The sequence below is a fragment of the Canis lupus genome, chromosome 3 (assembly GCF_048164855.1).
Source record: "Canis lupus baileyi chromosome 3, mCanLup2.hap1, whole genome shotgun sequence".
NCBI classification, from domain to species: Eukaryota; Metazoa; Chordata; class Mammalia; order Carnivora; family Canidae; genus Canis; species Canis lupus.
The window spans coordinates 7,900,287-7,921,402 of NC_132840.1; the positions used below are offsets into that span (position 1 = coordinate 7,900,287).

Here is a 21,116-nt window from a genome sequence, read left to right on the forward strand (position 1 = left end):
CCTGGAATGCTACAGTGAGAAGAGTTCGCACTTCTACCAAGGTAGGAAGACGGGGGAAAAAGAAATAAAGAAACAAAAGGCATCCAAGGGGGAGGGGCCCCGCGAGGAGCCGGGCTGAGGCCGGGGGAGTGTCCCCAGGACAGGAGAGCCCCGTCCCGGAGAAGCAGGAGCTGCACCAACCTTCCCGGGTGGAAAGGGGCCCGCAGGGAGTTAGAGCAGGACCCCAGGAGGGCGGGGATGCCCTCGGGCTCCCTGGGACAGTAACAGAGCAACTGCGCGCCCAGGAGAGTGCGCCACACCCCAGAGCCGAGCTCCCTAAAAGACTGCAGCGCGCACGGCGGGACCCGAGCAGCTCGGAGGGGCTCGGGTGGCGGCTCCGCGGAGGGGGCTGCGGGGCAGGAGCAGCTCGGAGGGGCTCGGGCGGCGGCTCCGCGGAGGGGGCTGCGGGGCAGGAGCAGCTAGGAGGGGCTCGGGCGGCGGCTCCGCGGAGGCGGCTGCGCGGCCGGGAGCGCGAATCCAACAGCGCAGGCTCCGGAGCACAGGGCGCCGGGACACAGTCCAGGATCCGGCCTCCCCCCGGGACAGGCAGAGGCCGGGAGGGCCCAGGACAGCGAGGACGCTCCTGCCCCGAGCTGAGCAGATCAGCGGCCCCGCCCCGGAGCCTCCAGGCCCTGCAGACGGAGAGCTCCGGAGTTACTGCGGGAGCTGACTCCAGGGCTCCAGAGCTGGCTCCGCCACTGGGGTTGTTCCTCCAGGGGCCTCCCTGGGTAAACAACCCCCACTGAGCCCTGCACCAGGCAGGGGGCAGAGCAGCTCCCCCAAGTGCTAACACCTGAAAATCAGCACAACAGGCCCCTCCCCCAGAAGACCAGCTGGACGGACAAGTTCCCGGGGAAGCCAAGGGACTTAAAGTATACGGAATCAGAAGATACTCCCCCGTGTTTTGTTGTTGTTGTTGTTGTTGTTTTGTTTTGTTTCGGTTTGTTTTGCTTTTTGATTTGTTTCCTTACCCCACCCTTTTTTTCCTTTCTTTTTCTTTCTCTTTTTCTTCTTTTTTTTTCTTTTTTCTTTTTTCTCTTTCTCTTTTCTTTCCTTCTTTCTCTCCTCTCTTTTTCTCCTTTTCCCAATACAACTCGCTTTTGGCCACTCTGCACTGAGCAAAATGACTAGAAGGAAAACCTCACCTCAAAAGAAAGAATCAGAAACAGTCCTCTCTCCCACAGAGTTACAAAATCTGGATTACAATTCAATGTCAGAAAGCCAATTCAGAAGCACTATTATATAGCTACTGGTGGCTCTAGAAAAAAGCATAAAGGACTCAAGAGACTTCATGACTGCAGAATTTAGAGCTAATCAGGCAGAAATTAAAAATCAATTGAATGAGATGCAATTCAAACTAGAAGTCCTAACGACAAGGGTTAACGAGGTGGAAGAACGAGTGAGTGACATAGAAGACAAGTTGATGGCAAAAGAGGAAAAAAGAGACAAACAATTAAAAGACCATGAAGATAGATTAAGGGAAATAAACGACAGCCTGAGGAAGAAAAACCTACGTTTAATTGGTGTTCCCGAGGGCGCCGAAAGGGCCAGAGGGCCAGAATATGTATTTGAACAAATTCTAGCTAAAAACTTTCCTAATCTGGGAAGGGAAACAGGCATTCAGATCCAGGAAATAGAGAGAGGCCCCCCTAAAATCAATAAAAAACCGTTCAACACCTCAACATTTAATAGTGAAGCTTGCAAATTCCAAAGATAAAGAGAAGATCCTTAAAGCAGCAAGAGACAAGAAATCCCTGACTTTTATGGGGAGGAGTATTAGGGTAACAGCAGACCTCTCCACAGAGACCTGGCAGGCCAGAAAGGGCTGGCAGGATATATTCAGGGTCCTAAATGAGAAGAACATGCAACCAAGAATACTTTATCCAGCAAGGCTCTCATTCAAAATGGAAGGAGAGATAAAGAGCTTCCAAGACAGTCAGGAACTGAAAGAATATGTGACCTCCAAACCAGCTCTGCAAGAAATTTTAAGGGGGACTCTTAAAATTCCCCTTTAAGAAGAAGTTCAGTGGAACAATCCACAAAAACAAGCACTGAATAGATATTATGATGACACTAAACTCATATCTCTCAATAGTAACTCTGAATGTGAACGGGCTTAATGACCCCATCAAAAGGCACAGGGTTTCAGACTGGATAAAAAAGCAGGACCCATCTATTTGCTGTCTACAACAGACTCATTTTAGACAGAAGGACACCTACAGCCTGAAAATAAAAGGTTGGAGAACCATTTACCATTCGAATGGTCCTCAAAAGAAAGCAGGGGTAGCCATCCTTATATCAGATAAACTAAAATTTACCCCGAAGACTGTAGTGAGAGATGAAGAGGGACACTATATCATACTTAAAGGATCTATCCAACAAGAGGACTTAACAATCCTCAATATATATGCCCCGAATGTGGGAGCTGCCAAATATATAAATCAATTATTAACCAAAGTGAAGAAATACTTAGATAATAATACACTTATACTTGGTGACTTCAATCTAGCTCTTTTATACTCGATAGGTCTTCTAAGCGCAACATCTCCAAAGAAACGAGAGCTTTAAACGATACACTGGACCAGATGGATTTCACAGATATATACAGAACTTTACATCCAAACTCAACTGAATATACATTCTTCTCAAGTGCACATGGAACTTTCTCCAGAATAGACCACATACTGGGTCACAAATCGGGTCTGAACCGATACCAAAAGATTGGGATCGTCCCCTGCATATTCTCAGACCATAATGCCTTGAAATTAGAACTAAATCACAACAAGAAGTTTGGAAGGACCTCAAACACGTGGAGGTTAAGGACCATCCTGCTAAAAGATGAAAGGGTCAACCAGGAAATTAAGGAAGAATTAAAAAGATTCGTGGAAACTAATGAGAATGAAGATACAACCGTTCAAAATCTTTGGGATGCAGCAAAAGCAGTCCTAAGGGGGAAATACATCACAATACAAGCATCCATTCAAAAACTGGAGAGAACTCAAATACAAAAGCTAACCTTACACATAAAGGAGCTAGAGAAAAAACAGCAAATAGATCCTACACCCAGGAGAAGAAGAGAGTTAATAAAGATTCGAGCAGAACTCAACGAAATCGAGACCAAAAGAACTGTGGAACAGATCAACAGAACCAGGAGTTGGTTCTTTGAAAGAATTAATAAGATAAATAAACCATTAGCCAGCCTTATTAAAAAGAAGAGAGAGAATACTCAAATTAATAAAATCATGAATGAGAAAGGAGAGATCACTACCAACACCAAGGAAATACGAACGATTTTAAAATCATATTATGAACAGCTATAGGCCAATAAATTAGGCAATCTAGAAGAAATGGACGCATTCCTGGAAAGCCACAAACTACCAAAACTGGAACAGGAAGAAATAGAAAACCTTAACAGGCCAATAACCAGGGAGGAAATTGAAGCAGTCATCAAAAACCTCCCAAGACACAAGAGTCCAGGACCAGATGGCTTCCCAGGGGAATTCTATCAAACGTTTAAAGAAGAAATCATACCTATTCTCCTAAAGCTGTTTGGAAAGATAGAAAGAGATGGAGTACTTCCAAATTCGTTCTATGAGGCCAGCATCACCTTAATTCCAAAACCAGACAAAGAGCCCACCAAAAAGGAGAATTACAGACCAATATCCCTGAGGAACATGGATGCAAAAATTCTCAACAAGATACTGGCCAATAGGATCCAATAGTACATTAAGAAAATTATTCACCATGACCAAGTAGGATTTATCCCTGAGACACAAGGCTGGTTCAACACCCGTAAAACAATCAATGTGATTCATCATATCAGCAAGAGAAAAACCAAGAACCATATGATCTTCTCAATAGATGCAGAGAAAGCATTTGACAAAATACAGCATCCATTTCTGATCAAAACTCTTCAGATTGTAGGGATATAGGGAACATTCCTCAACATCTTAAAAGCCATCTATGAAAAGCCCACAGCAAATATCATTCTCAATGGGGAAGCACTGGGAGCCTTTCCCCTAAGATCAGGAACAAGACAGGGATGTCCACTCTCACCACTGCTATTCAACATAGTACTGGAAGTCCTAGCCTCAGCAATCAGACAACAAAAAGACATTAAAGGCATTCAAATTGGCAAAGAAGAAGTCAAACTCTCCCTCTTCGCTGATGACATGATACTCTACATAGAAAACCCAAAAGTCTCCACCTCAAGATTGCTAGAACTCATACAGCAATTTGGTAGCATGGCAGGATACAAAATCAATGCCCAGAAATCAGTGGCATTTCTATACACTAACAATGAGACTGAAGAAAGAGAAATTAAGGAGTCAATCCCATTTACAATTGCACCCAAAAGCATAAGATACCTAGGAATAGACCTAACCAAAGATGAAAAGGATCTATACCCTAAAAACTATAGAACACTTCTGAAAGAAATTGAGGAAGACACAAAGAGATGGAAAAATATTCCATGCTCATGGATTGGCAGAATTAATATTGTGAAAATGTCAATGTTACCCAGGGCAATATACACGTTAAATGCAATCCCTATCAAAATACCATGGACTTTCTTCAGAGAGTTAGAACAAATTATTTTAAGATTTGTGTGGAATCAGAAAAGACCCCGAATAGCCAGGGGAATTTTAAAAAAGAAAACCAAAAAAAAAAAAAAAAAAAAAAAAAGGGAAACCATATCTGGGGGCATCACAATGCCAGATTTCAGGTTGTACTACAAAGCTGTGGTCATCAAGACAGTGTGGTACTGGCACAAAAACAGACACATAGATCAATGGAACAGAATAGAGAACCCAGAAGTGGACCCTGAACTTTATGGTCAACTAATATTCGATAAAGGAGGAAAGACTATCCATTGGAAGAAAGACAGTCTCTTCAATAAATGGTGCTGGGAAAATTGGACATCCACATGCAGAAGAATGAAACTAGACCACTCTCTTTCACCATACACAAAGATAAACTCAAAATGGATGAAAGATCTAAATGTGAGACAAGAGTCCATCAAAATCCTAGAGGAGAACACAGGCAACACCCTTTTTGAACTCGGCCACAGTAACTTCTTGCAAGATACATCCACGAAGGCAAAAGAAACAAAAGCAAAAATGAACTATTGGGACTTCATCAAGAGAAGAAGCTTTTGCACAGCAAAGGATACAGTCAACAAAACTAAAAGACAACCTACAGAATGGGAGAAGATATTTGCAAATGACGTATCAGATAAAGGGCTAGTTTCCAAGATCTATAAAGAACTTATTAAACTCAACAGCAAAGAAACAAACAATGCAATCATGAAATGGGCGAAAGACATGAACAGAAATCTCACAGAGGAAGACATAGACATGGCCAACACGCACATGAGAAAATGCTCTGCATCACTTGCCATCAGGGAAATACAAATCAAAACCACAATGAGATACCACCTCACACCAGTGAGAATGGGGAAAATAACAAGGCAGGAAACCACAAATGTTGGAGAGGATGTGGAGAAAAGGGAACCCTCTTACACTGTTGGTGGGAATATGAACTGGTGCAGCCGCTCTGGAAAACTGTGTGGAGGTTCCTCAAAGAGTTAAAAATAGACCTGCCCTACGACCCAGCAATTGCACTGTTGGGAATTTACCCCAAAGATACAGATGCAATGAAACGCCGGGACACCTGCACCCTGATGTTTCTAGCAGCAATGTCCACAATAGCCAAGCTGTGGAAGGAGCCTTGGTGTCCATTGAAAGATGAGTGGATAAAGAAGCTGTGGTTTATGTATACAATGGAATATTCCTCAGCCATTAGAGATGACAAATACCCACCATTTGCTTCAACGTGGATGGAACTGGAGGGTATTATGCTGAGTGAAGTAAGTCAGTCGGAGAAGGACAAACATTATATGTTCTCATTCATTTGGGGAATATAAATAATAGTGAAAGGGAATATAAGGGAATGGAGAAGAAATGTGTGGGAAATATCAGAAAGGGAGACAGAACGTAAAGACTCCTAACTCTGGGAAACGAACTAAGGGTGGTAGAAGGGGAGGAGGACGGGGGGTGGGAGTGAATGGGTGACAGGCACTGGGGGTTATTCTGTATGTTGGTAAATTGAACACCAATAAAAAATAAATTAAAAATAAAATAAAATAAAATGGGATCTGTGTCGGGAAGTAGTGAGGATGCCCTGGGATGGAGGGCGACTTTCCATAGCTATGTGGAGTGCTGAACAAGACCCAGGTCCGTTACACACACACACACACACACACACACACACAGGGGTGTGCACAATATGATGTTAAATCCGGGCAACCAGGACACCTGGGTGGCTCAGAGGTTGGGTGTCTGCCTTCAGCTCAGGGTGTGATCCTGGAGTCTGGGGATCGGGTCCCGCCAGGCTCCCTGCAGGGAGCCTGCTTCTCCCTCTGCCTAGGTCTCTACCTCTCTCTCTCTCTGTCTCTCATGAATAAATAAATAAAGTCTTAAAAAAAAAAAAATCCGGGCAGCCCGGATGGCTCAGCCATTTGGCACCGCTTTCAGGCCAGGGCATGATCCTGGAGACCCAGGATCGGTCCCATGTTGGGCTCCCTGCATGGAGCCTGCTTCTCCCTCTGCCTGTGTCTCTGCCTCTCTCTCTCTGTGTCTCTCATGAATAAATAAATAAAATCTTTAAAAAATATATGATGTTAAATCCATTATCCTATTTGATGGTTTCTGTTTTTCTCATCTTTTTTTGTGTTTCTCTTTTGGACTGATTTTTTAATTTTTTTTACTATTGTCTTTTTTCTCCTCTACCACTTAGAAGTTATATGCTGTGTTTCTTTTTCTTTTTCCTGTTAGTGGTTACCTAGAAATTACTGTACGCATACTTATCAAGGTCTAAAGTTAGTTACCTTACCTTCCTCTTTGGTAGTGCAGAATCTTAAAACATCCTAACTCTATCCCCCTCATTATTGTTTTGTACTTTAATTCTGCTTTGTTTTGCTATAGCCTCCCAAGACCTTATCATCATTATTATTATAGTAAAAGCCAACGTTTGTTTGGCTTTATGCACATATTTACCACTTTTTTTTTGACTCTTCATATGCTCTTATATCTTAGATCTTCCATCTGGGATCATTTTCTCTCTGCACAACATACCTTCTTTACAATATTCTTTAATGAGAATTCCCCCATTGCATATTCTCTCAGTTTTTGTTTGTCTGAAAATATGTTTACTTTGTGCTCCCTCATGGAAGATGTTTTCACTGGATGAAGACTTCTGAGTTGTCAGGTCCCTTCCACCCCCAGCTTCTAACTGTTGCCATTACTAAATCAGCTGTTAGTGGAAGATATACTACTTTTTCTTTGCTTTTCTCTTGCTCTCTCTTCCTCTCTGTCCCTGTCTCTGCCATTTACTCTATGTGTTTAAGTGTATGTTTCTTTATTATCTTCTTCCTTTTTAAAATCTTGTTGAGGAGAGCCTGGGTGGTGCAGCTGGTTAAGCTTTGGGCTCTTAGTTTCAACTCTGGTCATGATCTCAGGGTCCTGGGATCCAGCCCCACATCGGGCTCTGTGCTCAGTGAGGAGTCAGTCTGCTTAAGAATCTCTCTCCCTTAAAGACTCCTAACTCTGGGAAACGAACTAGGGGTGGTGGAAGGGGAGGAGGGCGGGGGGTGGGGGTGAGTGGGTGACGGGCACTGAGGGGGACACTTGATGGGATGAGCACTGGGTGTTATTCTGTATGTTGGTAAATTGAACACCAATAAAAATTATTTTATTAAAAAAATAATAAAAAGTAAAAAGGCAAAAAAAAAAGAATCTCTCTCCCTCTCCTTCTGCCCCCCCTTCCCCACACTCCCTCTCGCTCTCTCTCAAATAAATAATAAATCGGGATCCCTGGGTGGCGCAGCGGTTTGGCGCCTGCCTTTGGCCCAGGGCGCAATCCTGGAGACCCGGCATCGAATCCCACATCGGGCTCCCGGTGCATGGAGCCTGCTTCTCCCTCTGCCTGTGTCTCTGCCTCTCTGCCTCTCTCTCTCTCTGTGACTATCATAAATAAATTAAAAAATTTAAAAAATAAAAATAAAAAAATAAATAATAAATCTTTAAAAAAATAAATAAAATCCTGCTTGAAATTCCTTGAGATTCTTAACGTCTGTGATTGGCATCTCTTATCAATTCTGGAAAATTCTCACCAGTGTTTCTTAAGAATTCCCTGTCTCCATTTTCTCTTCTCTTCCTAGAACTCCCACTAATCATAGGCCACTCTTCTCCATGTCTCTGAACTCTTCCTCTATATTTTTTATCTTTTTAAAAATACATATTTTTATAGCGGCATGCTCCTAAGTAGGCAAAAACGACCCAAATATCCATCAAGAGATGTATGGACAAATAAAAGTAGTAGTGTCTACACAATGCAATATTACCCAGCCATTGTAAGAGTGATGTACTGACACATGTTGTAACATGGATCAACTCTGAAAACTTTTATGCCAAATGAAAGAAACCAGATACAAAGGCCACATATTGTTTGACTTCATTTATATGAAACATCCAGAATAGTCAGATCCACAGTGAAAGTAGATCAGTAGTTGTGGGGGCCTGGGTGTAAGAGAGAGCAGGGAGTGACTACTAATGGGTATGGAGTTTCTTTTTGAGGTAGTGAAAATGTTCTTAAATTAGGTAGTGCTGATGGTTGCACAAGTCTGTTAATACGCTAAAACCTACTAAATTGGACACTTTAAAAGGATGAATTTTGCAGTATGCAGTACGTGGATTCCATATTTTCCATCTTTTGGTCTCCCTCTGCTCATTCCTCTTGCCTTCTTTTAATCCATCTGTCAGTTTGCAAATGGTCCCTTTAGTTAAGTTTAATCTTGCACTGCGTTTTAAAATTCCAATTATGCTATTTTTCATTTCTGGGAGTTCTGTTTGCTTCTTTCTCAGATCTGTTAGGTCGTTCTTTATAGTTTCCTATATTTTTTTTTGCAGATATTTCCAAGCTCGTCTTCTATTTCATTAAACATATTAAGTAGGGTTGCTTTATAATCTGTGCTTGGTAATTCCATCATCTGAAGGTGTAGGGTCATGCTTGCTGTTTGTTGTCTCTTCTGGTTCTTGTTTGTTGTTTCCTTGTGTGATTGGTTATTTCTGGGTTGTACCACTCAGTATACTGGAGAATTTAGTAATGGGTATTTGTTGAGGCCTGGGATGAAGATGCCTTCCCCCAGAGAATATTTATACATCCTTCGGCCAGGTGTCTCAGTATATTAGCAGTGCAGAAGTACTTTGAACTAAGTCCATGATTTGAGGTATCTTGAAGCACCCCAATGATGTGAAGTTGGCCTGCTCCTCTGCGTGAAGATCAGCTTGTGGCCTAACTTCAAGACAGCCCCACCCCCTTCTTTTGCATTCCCTGGGTAGAAGGCCTTTTAGGGTGCCAGCTTAATCTGGGAAGATCTTCTGGTAGTCCTCACCTGGGACAGGTCCTGAGTTTTGACATTTGTCCACATTGCCGCTCAAGGCCATTGAAATGGAGGTTCATATGTGCCTGTATCAGCAGACGCCTAGAGAACCAGAAGAACTCTGGTATTCTTTCCTTCTCTAGATTTTTGCCTCTTCTTTCGTTTTGACCTTATTCCTTTCTGCCTTGCCAGTTCATCAGTGTTCTCAGGAAGGCATTTTTCATGCTTTATCCAGCATTTTTGGTTGTTTTCAGCAACTGTATTCCCCCAAACAGAAATTGGCAGATCTTCTTATGCTATTTGACTTTGAATAGGTCACTTCCCTTCCCAGGAGAGGCACTGACCACCAGCTCCAGTGCTGGGGAGCATGAATTCTCTTGGGGAGTCTGGACTGCGACCTCAGTAGTATCTCCTGAAGTGCCACCATCAGGCTTGTGAGGATGTTAGACTGCAGTTGTTTGGGGTGACTTGGTTTACAAGCTGAACCTCTGAGAAAAACTCTCCCCCTGGGTCTAGGAAGCCACTGGTGAGTGTCCATTCCCAGAGGAACTGGTTTCCTGGGGGCAAGGTGCCAGGAGTGTCCATCTCTACCCTGGGAAGCTGGAATAAGGGATTCCCCTGGGGGCTATACAGGCTCTTCCTAAAGTTAATTCTGACCTTTCTTCCCTATTCCATTACAGTCCCCCCACCTGGCCAGCCCAGCCAGTCCAGGTTACAGCAGCTCTCCCTGACACCAGAGAGTTTTAATGTGTTTCCAAGGTCATTGGCACTGTTTTCTGTGGATAACATTTTCTCTTTAATAAGAATTCCCAAAACTCAGAGGACACTGCAGTATCCTGTCCCCTTAGCCCTTTTGGTGTTGGTTAGGGAATCCCCTGTCCTTTCCTGAGCTTAACTCAGTCATTCCTATCCTTTGGCCCTTATACCAATTCCCTGGGAGGTGAGGTCAGGCCCAGCAGGCTGGACACATTCACTCTGACAGTGTGTATTACATAGTCCCTGCCCAGAGATACCTTTCTACATTTCAATTAGGTAGGGTGGACACCAGGTTGGAAATCATTGCATTGGCTATGGAGCAGCTCCGGTCTGGAAGAAAGAAAAGTTCTGTGACCCTAAATCATTATAGACTACATTATAGAATGCAACCACACCCTTATCAAATGTACTTTTTGCCATTTTGCCCATATATGTGTATAAAATAGCCCTTTAAATAAGCTCAAACAGCTAAAAAGAAAAGGTGCAGGCCCTTACAAAATGGAAAATGCGATTCAAATGCAGATAAAATGTATCAATTAAGGAGCCCTAGTCAGTCCCTGGGCTGCCACAGTTTATACCTTTAGAGAAAACAACCATCCTCCAAAGATTAGGCTACATCCTAATTATCCAGTGGGGATTTGGTGTGTCTTTGGAGAAACATTTCTAAGGGCTTTTAGCATGAGCTATCTCCAAGAAATTCCCTGCAGAGGCAGAGGGAGGAGAATTAGACCAGGGCCAAACAGGCACACATTCTTATATCAAAAGGCAAGCATCACTGCATTTTTTTTTTAATCTGGGAATTTCTCTGGAATTCTTTGAATAGCAAAGTTTGTACTTCTTTTAAGCCACTTCTTATCTCATCATAAGATATTTCTCTGAGATTTGCTCATGTTTTCTTGGCCTGGGCTGTCCTTATGCCCTTTATCTGCCTGGCAAACTTGTTTATTACTCAGAGACTGTTCGAGCAGCCCCTGCCCACAAAGCCTTCCCTGACCCTTAATACTCCCAGTAGAAAGACCAGATCATCTAATTCTGCTGGAGAGTGAGATGTGAATGAGAATGACATGAACCAGGTGCTGTTCCCACTTTGCTCCCGGTACACCTGTTCTGGAACATTCTTTGATCAGTTCATATAGCACTCTGAATTGTGTTGTGCGGCGTCTGTGCTGTGAGACCTTTACCCTCCCCTCACTTTCCACATCCCCAAGCACCCTCACTGGACCTGGCTTTCAAGCTTTGAGGGTCAGTGAGTGTCTGAAAGCTGACTTCGAGCCTCCATCTGGTAGGTATTTCATTTCTCTTCCTTGAGATATCTAGTACAGGGACCCACATGCAGCAGGTACCCTAAAAATATTTGTGAAATGAAAGACAGGAAGTGAATTACAGACCCTTTGCAATGGAAGATACTGAGGTGCTGAGAGTCTTAGTAACTTTTCTAAGCTAGAGTGTGTGGGCTTTTTTTTTTTTTTTAGATTAATACTCCCTTTTTATCAGCTAAAAAATTGCCAGGCAGCCCACAAAACAGGATTTGATTTAAGACTAACCCACAGAGTTAGTTGATGGTGCTGGGACCTGCTGGACCAGGCCATCATAGTATTTTTTAACCAAATGTCAAGAGCATTAAGAAGGTCTGGGCTGGAGATGCAAGGTGTGCAGCAACAGCTGTGGAACCTCCATGATGTGACTGCACATCTCCATCCTCAAACATTTGCAGAGTGATCACAACTGAGAGGGGACATAGCTGTAGATGGGCATTCCCAGGGCTCCAATATGTGCGCACAGTGACTGGGTGGGGGACAACAGGAGTTGGGGAGTGGATGGTCAACAGGATACCTGTTGACATGGCCATAGTGGTCCCAGATACCATGCTCATGGTGATGCCATTGCCTCTAAGTGGAGGGATGAGAGCAGGGTATACCATCGCCAGCATGCGGTTGGGCTGCAACACTGTGATATGGTGGATGGTGTGACTAGGCGGGGCATATGGTGTGTGTCCTACTTGCCTTGTGCATAGGGGCTCTGCTGGGGGTAGGCACTTCGCATAGGGTACATAGCAGTCTGCGAAGGGTTGGGGGAAGAGGAATATGGTGGCACTGCCCTGCTGGTGGGGGAACAGGATACTTTGTTGTTGTTTTAAGATTTTATTTATTTATTCATGAGAGACATACAGAGAGAGGCAAAGACATAGGCAGAGGGAGAAGCAGGCTCCCTACAGGGAGCCTGATATGGGTCTCGATCCTAGGACCCCAGAATCACACCCTGAGCTGAAGGCAGACACTCAACCACTGAGCCACCAGGCGTCTCAGACAGAACACTTTGTAAGGTATGCCAGGAGTGTAACCTGTTTGGGAGCTGCAGCTTTGTAGCCTATGGGGAACTCAGTTGGATAACTAATTCCTTTGGCATTTGTATAGGGAACCCCGGAAGAACCAGGGCTCTAAACAGGATTCATGATTTCAAAAACTGTCCACATGCTCCAGTCTGCACCCAGCTCTGCTTCCCTTGGGCCTCCAGTGGCTGGTCTGGGCCAAGTAAAGCACAGCCAGAGTTCCTCTGCCATACACCTACCCTGGCACCAAGCGACCCTGAGCTGCATGTCTGACCTTGGCACCACCTCTAAAGTATGTGGGCCTAAGAATGAGTTTGTAGGATCTTTCTTTGGGATGCCACCTTGAGAAACTTTCAAGTGATGTGACATTAGAAGGCCCATCTCCAAGGGAAGTGCCATGGGATACCTTCTAGGAGAGGCTGATCTTGTGTAAGCCCTTTGGTGGGAAACCTGTTACTAAACCAGCTTGGATGGAATCCAAGACCAATGGGCTCATGGCTGGTTCAGCTCAAGAGTAAATAATGGGATCAGCCCCAGTGGTATCACCTGCATTTTTGAAAGAAGTGTTTCATTTATGATCACCTGCCTGTGGCATCAGAAAATAGTTTGATGGTCATTGAACAAATGATGCATTTCTGCCTTGGGCCCAGGCTTGTTACCCTCTGGGCAGTGCCTCTGGCTCTTGGCTGTCCTTCCTCTCTGGTGTGCTTCAATGGTGCAGGGACTTTCAGCCCCTGGCACACACATGTGTCTCTAGTTACCAACCTAGAAGCTTGTGGGGGCATCATTTCTGGGTATTTATCCTCCCAGGTTTGATCCCTGAAGAATGATCTCCCTTGGTGGCCTTAGCCTTGGCATTGTTCCCTGATTAACCAGGAAAAGTGGGAGCTCTTTTCCACCTGTGTGGCCCAGCTCCCAATATAAAGACCAGTTCATTCTTAGGCTACAGCTGAATGGGAACACCAAGGCTACAGGGCTAGGTGGAGAAAGGGTCACCCTTATACAGTCATCCAGCCAGAGGCCTACCCAGGACCCCTGAAGCCATGGAAGAAGGGTAGGCCTGGACGGCTGGGCAGTTACCCAAGGCATCATGAGCTCAGAGGGTTCCCTTTGCAATAGTTCTTTCTCACTGTGTTCAGGAATCACTGAGGAGTCTGCTGTCCATTCCACTATCCAAGCTGCTGACTGTAGGTATAGTCTCTGAAGCCATTTTTCAGCAGATGTGGGGAATGCAGACAAACAGATGAGTATTGGAGCAGAGGCCTCAGTCCCCAACCCCATCCCTGCACCAAAGCTCCTCACATGGGGAAGCAGGGAGCCTACTTTACCGAACCCTACCTAGCTGAGGCTCTAGCTGAATCCTGATCAGTGCAGTTTCTTCAGAGCAGCCTGCCTCTCCTTGAAGGCTGTGCCTTCTGCCCTTCCTGACTCTTCCCAACCCTCAGATCCTGTTCTGGATCTCTCATACCCCACCCCATGCTAATCCACCCCACTTTCTTGGGCATATTGAATTCACTGAATAAAGCTTCATGGATGCCCATGGGCCTGACACAGACAAGACAGGGATGGATGTGATACTGTCCCTAGCCTCAAGGAGCCCCCAGTCTGCCCAAACAGATCCTAACAGCAAATTGGGCACTTGGCTGTGGAGCATAGAGAAAAGAGCTGTTCATAGTGACCTGCTAGCGTTGGGAAGGCTTCTGTGGAGAAGGCAGTTCTGAGCATGGCCTTGATGATAGAGTAGGAATTCTCTGGGTGGTTGAGGCAGGAGATGGACCTACTGGTGGAGGGGACAGCATGCACAAGTGTAAAATAGCGTGGCACATTCAGGGAGCCACAGCTGATTGATTACCACCCAGGAGAGATGTGAGAGATGAGGCAGGAGAGGGTGACCAGGCTGTTGGAAAGGCCTCATGGACCAAGTTGGGTGCTCATTGTAGCCTGAAGGCAACAGAAGACTGCAGTGAGAGTATGAGGGCACTCTGTTCTTTCTTTCCTTCTTCTTCCTCTTTTTTTTAATACCTTTATTAAGTTATAATTAGTATATATATATAAACTTTACTAAGTTGTATATAGTATTTATTAAGTTATATATAATATATATAAACTGAATGTACCTAAAGTGTACAATATGGTGAGTTTTAACATACATATACACCTGTGATACCACCACCATAATCCAGATAATGAATATACACCACTCTCAAAAGTTTCCTTGTGTCCCTTTATCATCTGTCCCTCCCACCCCCACTATCTGTAGGCAACCACCCATCTGCTGCTCTGTCACTACAGATTAGTTTTGCATTATCTGAATTTTTCATAAATGAACTCATTCAGTATGGAATATTTTTGTTTGTTCTCTTATCACTCAGCATACTTGTTTTGAGATTCATCCATGTTGTTGTATATATTAACAGTTAATTCCTTTTCATTGCTAAGTATTATTCTCTTGTATGGATAGACAATTTGTCTGCCTCTTCAGCTATTGAGGGCCATTTGGGTTGTTTCCAGTTTTGGCCTACTACAAATTAAGCTGCCATGGGTATGCAAGTGTTTGTGTGGATATGTGCTTTTATTTCTCTTGGGTAAGTATCTAGGAATAAAATGGTCATGTCATATGACAGATGTATGTTTAACTTTTAAAGAAATTGCTAGACTTGCCAAGTGTCTGCTTTATTTTATAATCCTATTGCGTTTTACATCTCCATACATACCTTTTTCTGACTGGCTACAAACTGTAGATGAACCTTCAGAACTGAGTCTCTGTTTGGATTTGCCCAGCTAGTTACTACAACTGAAGCCCTGAGACATGGACTTCTTGGGACCAGGAAAGGGAAGGAGGTGATCCTGGAAATCTTTCCCAAAGATGATGTCAGAGGCTTGGCATCACTTTGAGAGGCTTGTTTGTCATCGATACTGCCTCAGGAGCTCCAGGAATTGAGTAGCACCGAAGGATATAAACTAAGGGCATCTCTAGCTCAGAACTCGAGAAAATCCCTTTAGACCTAACAAGGCCACAGTCCCACAGATTAAAGCCCAAATTCCACAGAAATGAATTTTTGTGTAAATAAATGATTTCAGCATCTGTGGGGGCCCCAACCAGTTGTGGGAATGGCTGCGGTCTCTGATTCAGAGCCTGTTCCAGAGAGGTGGCATCCCAGATAGATAGAAGGAACCGTAAAACTGAGGGTTCCAGAGCCCTGGGGACATCTCAGGTGAAGGTTGCTAATCTAGGTACATTCCCCAGAAGTGGGAGCTGTGGAGCAGCATATAGGACTAGAAGGCAAGACCAATGGCCATGTCTTTCTGGCCACTGCTGGGGCCTGGCCTTTCTGGATGCTGAGATCTGTAGGGTGTGAGCCCCACCAGAGTTTTGAGTATGCTATTTATTCTTTCATATTCATTAGTGTATCTTTGGAACCAGAGATGACTCAGGCAAATTGGAGTCAGGTTGTGAAATCCTCCAGTCTCTGCCAGGTCTTTGGATGGATTTTATGGAAGGGGCACAAAATGGTGATTAGATCAGGCTTGTGATTTAGATAGGGGCCCTGGCAGCCAGTGTAGAGGACAGGCTCAAGTGTGGACAGGCTGTGGGCATGGAAGTCAAGCAGGTAGGGAGATCATTAGAAATAGGCGAGGGAAGATCTGAGTAGCCAGCAGCAGTGGGAGGACAGGACCTGGGACAGATGTGTAGTTGAGAAAGAGAAGAGTCAGCACTGCGCCACGGCTGCTAGCTCTATTCTTTCATGGCGCTAGTGACATCTCCTAGTTCCCACCAACCACTGATGGCATAAATAATAAATACACAGAGGGATGTTTGGAAGGATAGAAGGATGGCTGTGTGGCTCAGGAGTGAGCCAAGGTGTACATCTCTGCACCCATACTTCCATCACCCGCCTAAACTGCCATCCTTCACTGAGGTCAACATGGGGACTGCAGGTGTCCTCCTGGCTCAATAGAATGTCACTGACTCACATGTGACAGCTCTCAGCAGAGACTGACTCCAAGAGGCTCAGTTAGTCACCTGGGAACCAAGGGCACTGTGGTCCCTTCTTGCCCTGGATTCCTAAAGCAGCAGAGGACACCCCAAGACTAATGCTTTGAACCTCTAAGAAGGAAAGGCCTCAATTTCTCATGAAGACCTCCTCCTCAGGGGCAGGAGGAGAGAAGAGAAGCTAGAGCCTGGTAGGGAGGTCAAAGGTCTCAGCTTGATGCCTGTGAAGGAATTGGGTCTCAACTGTAATCACTAAGTGTTGATATCATGTGACCTTTGTCTGGTTAAGCACAGTGAGTATAGCACTGTTCTGGTACGTTTGTGATTTTTACTGACCTGCTAAAAGCTCCATCCGCAGGGGCCTCAGAATGGTGTTCACCATAATCAGAGTTCACCCTCAAAATAGTATGCAGGGGCAGAGGAGGGGGATGGAGGGGTTCGGGGCAGGGGTCACTGGATTTGTGTGATGTGGAGGAAAGAGAGCTGGTGACATGTGGGAAAAGCCTAGAGTCCTGGATTCCAGTCCCCTGTGCCACCTCTCCTAAGCGACCACAAGAGAGAATCACTTCACCTGTCTGAGCCGATCTGGACTCTGATCACAGGTGCTGCAAGTCAGCATCTATGTCTGTGTTCTGTTGTCTTCAGTCTGGGCTCCAAGAGGGTCAAGGCACTGGGCATAGACCCTCTGAACTGGGTTTGGAAAGGTAGATCAAAGATGTTCACTCCTGCTTCTGCTCAGGCTGCAACTTGTTGGCAGTTGATGCCAAGTGTCGAAAGTGAGGGAAGGGCTAGGGGATCCCTGGGTGGCTCAGCGGTTTAGCACCTGCCTTTGGCCCAGGGCGTGGTCCTAGAGTCCTGGGATTGAGTCCCACATCAGGAACCCTGCGTGGAGCCCGCTTCTGTCTCTGCCTCTCTCTCTCTCTTTCTATGTCCCTCATAATGAATAAATAAATAAAATCAAAAAAAAAAAAAAAAAGAAAGGGAAGAGCTAAAGTTCTAAGTTTGGGGCCCAGTCCTTTGCAGGAAGCCCAAATTCCACAGAATTTGACAAATTGCAGAGGTTTGATTTGGTCACAAGGAACACTATTATGTGAGGTCATTTGCTCCTGGCCTAGGGGCTGCTCACAAGTCTTTTGAGTCACCTGGAGTTTCAGTCTTAGTGTTTCAGAGCTGAGAAAGCACTGAGTGGCTTCCTCTCGACCCTTTGTTTGATGTAAGAGGAGCCAGAGGCCCAGAGAGGGTAGAGGAGCAGCTGAGGCCCTGGCCAGAAATGACCAAGCTTATCCACATGGGCTCTGAGGGCTCCTGAGGGACCTCAGTGCTTGGTGTTCTGGGCCACTGTACAGGAGGCACTCAGTGGTCACTGACTCGGAACAGCCTTGGCCCTGTTCCCTGCCCTGTGGCACTGCCAGCAAGGCCCTCCTGCCCTTGTCCGTTGAGAAAAGAAGAAAGCCTGCCTGGTCATGCCTACTTGGTGAATGGCCCTCCAGTCTGCCAGGCCACTGCAACAATAGCAGCAGCAGGAGTGGGGAAAGTGGTTCAGACACAGACAGTGGAGGTGAGGAGCCCAAGGGTGAGGAGGAGACAGCAGAGGCCTAGAACTAGAAGATAAGGTTTATAATGAGCGGGGCAGTGCCTGACACACAGAGAAGTTAGGCCAGTTGTTGTTATTCTCAGTCCAGGGCACTGGCCTGGATTTGATGATAAAAGCCAGAGCCAAGCCCCAAGTGGTGGTGCCAGCCTGAGAAATCCTGGGAAGGAGGCCTGGCGATGAGGTGTTTGGCCCCAGGCCAGATGGAACAGCTGGGCATCCCTAGACCCAGGGCATGAATTCCTGCCAATGACTAGGGAACTTTGAAGCAGAGGGCACCCCGTAAATCTCCACAGCTCTGCCAGGAGTCCTACCCGGGGTGACTGCCTCAGGTGAGTGAGGAGGAATGCGGAAGATCTGGGTAGGGCATGGCTGGAGGAGGGAGGCTGTGATCTGTGTGCTGTATTTGTGCAGCAAACCCTCCCCCAGGCCTCCTGGTGCCACCTGGGAGCTGCAGGTGTGGCGTGTACAGTCCAGAGTGGCATGAGTCACCTACACTCTGTATCCTCTATGCCTTACCTTCTCAAGGGAGAAAAGATGCCCCTGGCTGCTTGCTCCATGATTGATGGAAAGGGAGGAACAAGTGGCCACAAAGAGGGGCCCTTGGCTCCCAGGCCTCCAACCCACAAGCATGGGTGACCTAGAGCTCATACATGGCTGGATTGGGGGATGGTGGGGGAAATGAGTGGGCTGGATGAGCCCCTGATGGTCTGATGTTCTGATGGTCCCTGAGCACTTCCAAAGTTAAACCTCAGATCCTTCAGATGTGAGCAGACATTCCCCCCTCCCTCCCCTCATGCCCTTATATCGCAGCAGTGCCCTTACACCTGGCTATTTGACCATATTTTCTTCCCTCTTCCAAACCTTCCCTGCTCCCTGACCCAGCTCAGTCCTCTGACTCCTGCCAGAAGCCTTTCCTGCTGTACCAGGCCTTGCCTTTATCTGTTCCCATCTCTATACCAGTCTCAGGTAGAGCAGGGGGCTGAGGTAGGAAGCATCCAGAGAAGGAGGGTAAGAGGAGAGCAAAACCCAGCCAGCTTATCTGTAACTGAGTAGGGGCCTGGAGAAGAGAACTACTGAGAAGGCCTGAGGAAGTGGTCCTCTCTCTGAAATCTGTACCAGCAGGGATAGACAAACAATGGGAGCCTTGGTCAGAGGGCCAGGCTGATAGGGACAGGCAAGTGTTTCACTGGGGGTAGTAGCTGGGGCTGTGATCAGTGGAAGAGATAGCAAAATAGAGGAAAGGCCAGAGAGGTCTGGGCCTTTCTGGATGGTGAGGCAAAGGCTGAGGCCCTACCACAGATAACCTCCCTTGAGATTCTTGGTAGCAGGAGCCGGGCAGTAGGCAGGGTGACAAGATCTGATCATGAGTCACTGGAGAGCCCATTTTGGGTGCAGAAGCAGACACCCCAACCCCCCCTTGTGGAGCTCTCCTTATTAAATGGGGTAGTACTTCTTTGTGGCAGTTCTGGAGTGGCACTCATTGGAGGCAATCATAGCGCCTTTAGCATAGGCAGCTCCACCCCATCCTTTACTCTCCTTCCTGGTACCACAATTACACCTACACCTAGGAAGGGCCATTGTGGGTGGCTAGAGGTATTCTCAGCACCAGTTGTCACAGCCTGGCCCAAGTCATTACCTAGACAACCAGCCTATCACAGATGAGGAACTCAGCATGGTGGGATAGCAGACACCCATTCATTTTGAGCAAAATGGGGCTTCCAGCATAGCTCTGAGCATATGAGCCTGAGCCTGCTCATATGAACCTGCCTTGGTCCTGAAAAGTCCTCATGCTATCCTGGGTTCTCCTAGCACTTCAGGGGAGCAGTGTCTGGATCTGAAGCCCTGGCTAGGCACAGGCCACGTGCCGTAGGTTTGACTGGCAATAAAATACACCAATTTAAAATCATATGTGAATTGCAGATTAAGACCACAAGGAGATACCACTACATAGAATTAGAATGGTAAAAAAAAAAAAAAAAAAAAAAAACAACGAATAAAATCAACTCCTGGTCAGGATGGAAAGCAACTGGAACTCTTAGACATGGTTGGAAGGAATGCAAAATGGTGCAGCCACTTTGGAAAACCCTTTGGCATCTTCTTATAAAGTTAAGCATTCAGTGATGCCTGGGCGGCTCAGTGGTTAAGCATCTGCCTTTGGCTCAGAACGTGATCCTGGAATCCCGGGATTGAGTCCCACATCAAGCTCCCTGCGTGGAGCCTGCTTCTCCCTCTGCTTGTGTCTCTTCCTCTCTCATGAATAAAATCTTAAAAAAAAGTTAAGCATTCATTTACCATATGACCCAGAAATCCCAATCCTACATATCTACCCAAGAGAAATGAACTTACCTTTACACAAAAACCTGTATGCAACCACTTATAGTAGCCTTATTCGTATTTGTCCCAAACTGGAGATAATCCGAATGTCCTTCAACTGGCAAGTGGATAAACAAACTGTGATACATTCATACAGTGGGATACTCCTTGGCAGTGAAAAGGAAATCAAACTCTCAAATGTATGATATGATATGAGCAAAAATAGGGATCAGTCCCAAATGTGTTATGCTAAGTGAAAGAAGCCAGACTCAGAAAGCTCCATGATGTTATTCCAGTTACATTTTGGAAAAAGCAAACCTATAGGGACAGCAGACAGATCAGGAGTTGCTGGGGCCTTGGTGGAGGTAAAGGAAGAGGGGATCAACTACAAAGGAGTACAAGGGAACCTTTTGCGGTGAAGGAAATATTTTATATGTTGATTGTGGTGGTGATTACACAATTGTGCATTTATCAAAACTCATAGAACTATATACTGCAAAGGGTGGATTTTACTGTCTATAAATAATACTGCATTCAACCTAACTTATACACACAGGCACACATTAATCACAGCCACTGTTTCCAAGCACCTACTAGGCCCTGTGCCAGGGGCTCTGAGTGTTTTCTTCTGCGTCCACTCACTTGCTCACTC

The 21,116-nt window shown here is 45.7% G+C and overlaps 1 long non-coding RNA gene and 1 pseudogene across 1 annotated transcript in view; one reads left to right on the forward strand and one right to left on the reverse strand.

The window, feature by feature from the left end:
• Window positions 1-21,116, forward strand: part of LOC140627826 (uncharacterized) — a 72,995-nt gene that overhangs the window by 26,383 nt on the left and 25,496 nt on the right. The window lies entirely within an intron of this gene.
• On the reverse strand, window positions 11,954-12,686 carry LOC140624216 (myelin-associated neurite-outgrowth inhibitor-like; annotated as a pseudogene).